This window comes from Epargyreus clarus, unplaced genomic scaffold (genome assembly GCF_041222505.1).
Source record: "Epargyreus clarus isolate Ecla_fem2 unplaced genomic scaffold, WU_Ecla_fem_2.2 ptg000015l, whole genome shotgun sequence".
Lineage (NCBI taxonomy): Eukaryota > Metazoa > Arthropoda > Insecta > Lepidoptera > Hesperiidae > Epargyreus > Epargyreus clarus.
Window position 1 is genome coordinate 13671836 of NW_027332223.1, and position 7741 is coordinate 13679576.

Here is a 7741-nt window from a genome sequence, read left to right on the forward strand (position 1 = left end):
TAGATTATTTAACCAGGGTCCCTCAAAATTTAAATGTCTATAAAGAAAATGCGAATAAGTTAATAATTCAGGAAAATTAAAAACTTGTAGCCTGTAAGAGTCTTTTTGTACGGTACCCCTGGTATTTGAACCAGCCGGGCTTTACGCGTAATAATTAAGGTAACTCTAAAACTTCGGTAAGCTTATTTTATTAATAAAATATACGACTGTTGTCAGGTTATGCTTGGAACAAATCAGAAAACCAAATATATTAAGACGACAAGTAAATTTAAAAAAGGTATCATGCAGATAAGCGCGCAAATATTTTTTTCTAAATTACTGGCCGACTGATTACTGGATTTTGTTTAAATAAGTGCCTACAATCCTGTGAAGTTACAACAAGAAGAAGGAAGGTGTAGAACCAACAAGAAGAAGTAGGTAGTAGAAGGTGGTAGAACCCTCTGTGGTTCGACCGGCGGCACCTCCGCCACACTTATTTCTACCTAATAATAGCAGTGTTAGGCGCTGCTGTGTTTCGTTTTGAAGGGTGTGGTTAGGGAGATAGACTTTTCCGAGGCTTTCAAGCTAAGTCCTCAGGGGTAGCGGCGCATCTGTGGCCGACCTCAGGTAGGAATATCTAATCCTATCTGGGCTTGATTACAGTTGTCCATGGGCGGCAGTAGCCACTTACCATCAGGTGTACTGCATGCTCGTCTGCTACTCCTATATTATAAACAAAAAAAAACATAACATTATTTTGCTAAATGGATGTAATTTTTAAGACGGTAAATAATTATAATTATTTATTAAGTGTAATTACATTCCTTAATACGTATGTATTATGTTAGGTTATTATAAATATTTAATACTCTTTTACGACTAAATTACTAAATTAAATAACAAAGTTATGACGTAAGTTTTTGTAATCAAAAGACAATTAAGAAACCAACAACATCATAATATTTTTAAAATGCGGAATACCGACAAAGCGGAAATTCATTTTTTATAGAAGTAGTAGGTAGTACCAGTGATAGAATTATTTTTATTTTTATTTTTATTAGAAACTGAATTTTGATCCATAATAAGAATGTATTACGGATATACTAATAATTTAAACAAGTGTTTCTCAAAGTGTGCGATAACGCTGTACCGTGGGCACTGAAGAGGGCCGTGAAGGGTCTTAATACATCTAAGTGGTTTAGGAGGCTGATCTAAATAGACCGACTGGCGAATAGGGAGGCCTCTTCCCTCTTCTTTTTCCCTGACAGAAATAGAACCTTTTTTTCAGCCACTTATTGCTATAAGTTGTTTTTACATTTATTTTTTAGGTGCATTTATTTACATTTACCGACATTTTAAGTGCACTAGAAATTAATTAATTCTAAAAGTGGACGATCTACTAAATAAGTTTGAGAACCTCCGATTTAATCATTTACAGAACAGTTTGTCTCGGTTAGACTTTGAATATGAAGCGGTGGAGCTTTTTGTCATGCGAATAAATTATCGAATTTATAAATAGGCGTGAGGATGTGACGTCATAAAGAGAATAAAATCAGTTGAACTCTCGCTATTGATAAAAGTACACCGGATGTTCATATGTATCAATTGAAATAACTTATAGAAACTTACTCATACAATACAACTTATATTGTATTGTATGAGTAAGTCGTATAAATTATTTTCGATTTTATGAATACGATTCTTCTTCTTAGTCGATTCCTCATGACTGAGGGTTGTGACCATCAAGAACAGCCTTGTGCATGATGGTCTTCCATGTAGTGCTATTCTGTGCTATTTTCATGGACTGGTATAGTGTGGTGTTGCTGGTTTTCTTGATAACATCTGTCTAACGGGTTGGTGGTCTCCTTCTGCAACGTTTTCTAGCCATTGACCAACGACTATCAACGTTTCTAACTTTCTTTTTAAGTCTGGGTCTTGTTGTGCCACGTGACCTAAAAATTTCAGGACCCGTTGTAAGCAATAATACGATTCTATGTATTCTTTATATTTACGAGTATCTTATAATAACACTCAGTTTATATATGAGTTTATAATTTAATACTTAGCGGCCATTTTGACGCGTCCTGCAGTGGGTCATTGACGAGTTAGGACGAACAAAAAAAAAAGTATTTGGCAACACTGCTTCCAACTGCCAAGTCTATTATGATGTACAAAAAATACGCCACAAACCAGTAACAGGCCGATTCTAAGAAGTAGCTTACGATTTCGGGGATGACGTCATCAACGCCGTTGTTTGTACGCAATGTTAGATCTTTATTGTTACTATGCCGCAACTATTTTTATGTCACGGACTTGGGCTTTTCCCCAAAATTTTTTTTAGTTGTCATCCCGTGCTAGATAATTCCAAACAGACTTTTGATATGATAAAACTACTACTCACTATTAAGAACTGAATCCGACAGCTCAATATATTAATTATGCGAAGGAGTCGAAATACGTAGAAGAGCGGTGCCCCGAACACAGAGTTTGGGGACAGGCGGTTTGAATTTAAAGCTCAAGGACATTGTACTTCTTTACTAAAAACTTAATAACTAGCCAAATAGCGTAAATAAATTACCATGCCCGTTTTATCATTGCCATTAAAAACAATCAAACTTTACCAAAAAAAAAAGATCTGACTCTTGGCACCCATAAGGTCAGGAGTCCTAGGCACATGAATGTGTATTTCATAGGGCATTTCAAAATTTGTACCTAATTGACAAAAATCGAACATCGACAACGATAATTGAGAAGTACCTAAAACTCACTCACCTATTATAATTATCAAACATAATTACCTACGTTAAATGCGTTTACTTATCAGTTTTAGTAATAATTTATGGTCAGCAGATTACGATATTAACTGCTTACGGATTATTTTCCTAAATGACGTTCGATACCATTATTATAAATAACTTCGTAGCATTTTATTAAATTTTGACATGAAACAATTATTTTATTTTTAAAATTTACTAAGAAAAACACCGTCTATTTTTGTTTTTTTTTTTATTATTAGAGTATAAATTAATAAAACTTATACAAGCAATAAATACAGCAAAAGATTAATATGTTTAATTTCTATTCTATTATATTAATTTTATTAATAAAGTAATGAATTACTTATTTGTAAGTTTTCAGTTATTAATTTATAAAAATTCGGGCATTTGTTTTATAACGATTTATGCACAGATCTGTACTTGTTTTACATACAGTACCTTCAGTATAAGTTTGTTAGTTTTTACAAAAATGACTATTTTTGTATTTGTTTACGTATTTTCGTACATTTCCATTCAGCGCCACTAGCGGACTGTATCAGAATTGATTGGACACTCATACTAACCCTTAGTACAGGTACAGGTCCGTGGATTTATGCTTACACTTTTGCATTCCAACTCGGGATTGTGACCGTGGGAGGTCAAATTTATAACACTATTCTATGAATAAATTAAGGACAATTTTCTTACCCACGTATGTACATAAGTATAAGTAGGTACTAATACGTAAAAACTAAGTGGAACGCACGGGCTATGTGAACTTGGCACCCGACTTCGGAAAATTGAACTTTTTTTTTATGATTCCTATAGACTATGGTAAGTAGTTGTTTGTAGTAAAAAAATTTTCGTTTGTAGTTGCCCCAAAACAAAATTGGTGACCTTGAAAAAAATCTCAGCACCCGACTTTGAAAAATCGAACTTTTTTTTTATGATTCCTATAGACTATAGTAAGTAGTTGTTTGTAGTATAAAAAAATTCGTTTGTAGTTGGCCCAAAAAAAATTGGTGACCTTGAAAAAAATCTCAGCACCCGACTTTGAAAAATCGAACTTTATTTATGATTCCTATAGACTATAGTGGGTAGTTCTTTAAAGTAACATTCTTTAGATAAAACTAACTCAGAAACACAACTAAAAGACTTTGAAAAGTAACCCATGAACCCTAGATTCGATCGAGATTCCAATAAAATTTTTACAACTACAAACAAAATTATCGCCAATATTAACAAAAACCAAGTACTACAAATTAAACTTATATACTGCAAACAACATAGAGTTACTACAAACAAAAATATCGCTACTACAAACGAAATAGACTTACTACAAACAAAAATATCGCTACTACAAACGAAATATGGGAACTACAAATAAAAATATCGCTACAACAAACGACATAGAGCTACTACAAACGAGTTATCGCCAATATGAACAGAATAAAGTTACTACAAACGGGATTATCGCTACTACAAACGAAATATGGGAACTACAAATAAAAATATCACTACTACAAACGAAATAGAGCTACTACAAACGAGTAATTACCAATATGAACAGAATAGAGTGACTACAAACGGAATTTTCGCTACTACAACGAAATAGAGGAACTACAAGCGAATTTATGTTAATTTTTGCTTCCTGGGTATTCCATTTCTAAGCCCGTTTGTAAGCTCGTTTGTAGTAGCCCTATTTCGTTTGTAGTAGTGATATTTTCGTTTGTAGTAACACTATTTCGTTTGTAGTAGCGATAATTCCGTTTGTAGTAACTCTATTTTGTTCATATTGGCGGTAACTCGTTTGTAGTAGCTCTATTTCGTTTGTAGTAGCGATATTTTTATTTGTAGTTCCCATATTTCGTTTGTAGTAGCGATAATCCCGTTTGTAGTAACTTTATTCTGTTCATATTGGCGATATCTCGTTTGTAGTAGCCCTATTTCGTTTGTAGTAGTGATATTTTCGTTTGTAGTAACGCTATTTCGTTTGTAGTAGCGATAATTCCGTTTGTAGTAACTTTATTCTGTTCATATTGGCGATAACTCGTTTGTAGTAGCTCTATTTCGTTTGTAGTAGTGATATTTTCGTTTGTAGTAACACTATTTCATTTGTAGTAGCGATAATTCCGTTTGTAGTAACTCTATTTTGTTCATATTGGCGAAAACTCGTTTGTAGTAGCTCTATTTCGTTTGTAGTAGTGATATTTTCGTTTGTAGTAACACTATTTCGTTTGTAGTAGCGATAATTCCGTTTGTAGTAGCTCTATTTTGTTCATATTGGCGGTAACTCGTTTGTAGTAGCTCTATTTCGTTTGTAGTAGCGATATTTTTATTTGTAGTTCCCATATTTCGTTTGTAGTAGCGATAATCCCGTTTGTAGTAAATTTATTCTGTTCATATTGGCGATATCTCGTTTGTAGTAGCCCTATTTCGTTTGTAGTAGTGATATTTTCGTTTGTAGTAACACTATTTCGTTTGTAGTAGCGATAATTCCGTTTGTAGTAACTCTCTTCTGTTCATATTGGCGATATCTCGTTTGTAGTAGCCCTATTTCGTTTGTAGTAGTGATATTTTGGTTTGTAGTAACACTATTTCGTTTGTAGTAGCGATAATTCCGTTTGTAGTAACTCTCTTCTGTTCATATTGGCGATATCTCGTTTGTAGTAGCTCTATTTCGTTTGTAGTAGCGATAATCCCGTTTGTAGTAACTTTATTCTGTTCATATTGGAGATAATTCGTTTGTAATAGCTCTTTTTCGATTGAAGTAGCGATATTTTTGTTTGTAGTAAGTCTATTTCGTTTGTAGTAGCGATATTTTTGTTTGTAGTAACTCTATGTTGTTTGCAGTATATAAGTTTAATTTGTAGTACTTGGTTTTTGTTAATATTGGCGATAGTTTTGTTTGTAGTTGTAATAATTTTATTGGAATCTCGATCGAATCTAGGGTTCATGGGTTACTTTTCAAAGTCTTTTAGTTGTGTTTCTGAGTTAGTTTTATCTAAAGAATGTTACTTTAAAGAACTACCCACTATAGTCTATAGGAATCATAAAAAAAGTTCGATTTTTCAAAATCGGATTCGAATTTTTTTCAAGGTCACCAATTTTTTTGGGCCAACTACAAACGAAATTTTTTTTACTACAAACAACTACTTACTATAGTCTATAGGAATCATAAAAAAAAAGTTCGATTTTTCAAAGTCGGGTCCTGAGATTTTTTTCAAGGTCACCAATTTTTTTTTGGGGCAACTACAAACGAAATATTTTTTACTACAAACAACTACTTACCATAGTCTATAGGAATCATAAAAAAAAAGTTCAATTTTCCGAAGTCGGGTGCCAAGTTCACATAGCCGAACGCACGTATAACAGTAAAGATCCTTTCTACATATGTATTGCACTTATTGCAATTTATAACAAGTTCTCACTAGGTTTACAAGTTTAGCTTTTTACAAAAATGACTTTTGGTATTTGTTTACGTATTTGCCCATACATTTCCAATCAGCGCCCCTAGCGGATTGTATCAAAACTGTCCATGGGCAGCAGAAGTCATTTACCATAAGGTTGACTGCATTAAAAAAGTGCATACATACCTGCTCGTTTTCTTCTTCTATTTCATAAAAGTGTAGAAAGTGACGTTTGCTACTTTATGTCTGATTAATATTATTCCAGTTGTCGGACCTCTAGTCGGAACTTTTTTATTCCATATTTACATTTCTTATCTGTACGACTTGATTTTTATTTATCAGTAGTTGCATTGAGTTTACAACTCTCTTTAATAAGTAGGAGCAAGCAGGACGCTATGAGTGTCCATGTTCATTGAAAAAAGAAAGTGACAAGCAAAGCAAGACAATTAACGATTCATATTTAAAGATTAAAACAAAAAATCCTGAGGAGAAGTGCATGTATGTTTGTGCTTGATTGCATATCTCCATAAAATACATTTTATTTAGGTAAACGATGAAGGTATCTTACAGGTATCTCTCTTGAATAAAGCAGGTAGGCAGGAAGCAAGTAGACTTGGGATGAAAAATTAGAATGTAATAAAAAAATATACATCCGAAAATGTAAAAAATAAATATTGCTATATTTTCAACTTTCGATAGTATCATTACCTAACTCATGTCAATATTAAAGGGATTTTATAAACCATTAAAACTAGGTACTCTATGGTCTTCCATGGGGCTCTATGGTAAGTTAAAATATTTTGGAAAATATGTTTTATCGCGCTTCTTTCGTCGTTTCTTGTCCATAATCATTTTGCGGAGCAGTTTTAGAATTTAAACGAGATTATCTAATGGTGCAATAAGTAATTTAATTTCATAACATCCTATTAAAGCTATATAGGTTTACCTATACACTAGGTACCTATGTAATTACGTACAAGATCTGGTTTTCCATACGACGATTATATTTGAACTCCGCGAACCCAATTACCTAGCGATCAGACCAGTTTATGGTTTAAGCATAAAAAAATATCGGTAATATTAACAGCATAGATAAATCTTGTTCAAATTTGCAAGAGTTGATTGATCAGGATGTTACGAAGGTTCTTCTAGTTATCTGGTTCTACGGCGATGTTATCACCGCTGCACTTATTTGTCCCTTACTTATGCTAGGCGCGGATGTTTTAGCTTAAAATGTATGACAGTGTAAGGTAGACTATACATTTCACAGACAAGTACATAGATAGATACAGACAGACAGAGGACAGTAAGCGTCATTCCAATTTATATTACACACGGCAACCTTAGCAAAGGAAGGCATCGGTGAGAGACTTTAGATATAACTCTAATAAGTAAGTGGCCACTTCAGCCCATGGACATCTGTAATCAAATCCAAATAAGATTAGATTCCATCCAGATAAATGCGTCTCCCCCTAAGGAATAAATTATAACGACTTATAAAAGTATGTCTAGAACACAGCAGTGATTCACTTGACTACAGATGACAAGGGCGGCAACGTCCACAAAACATCTTGGAAGTTGTGTACTCTGTCCCTA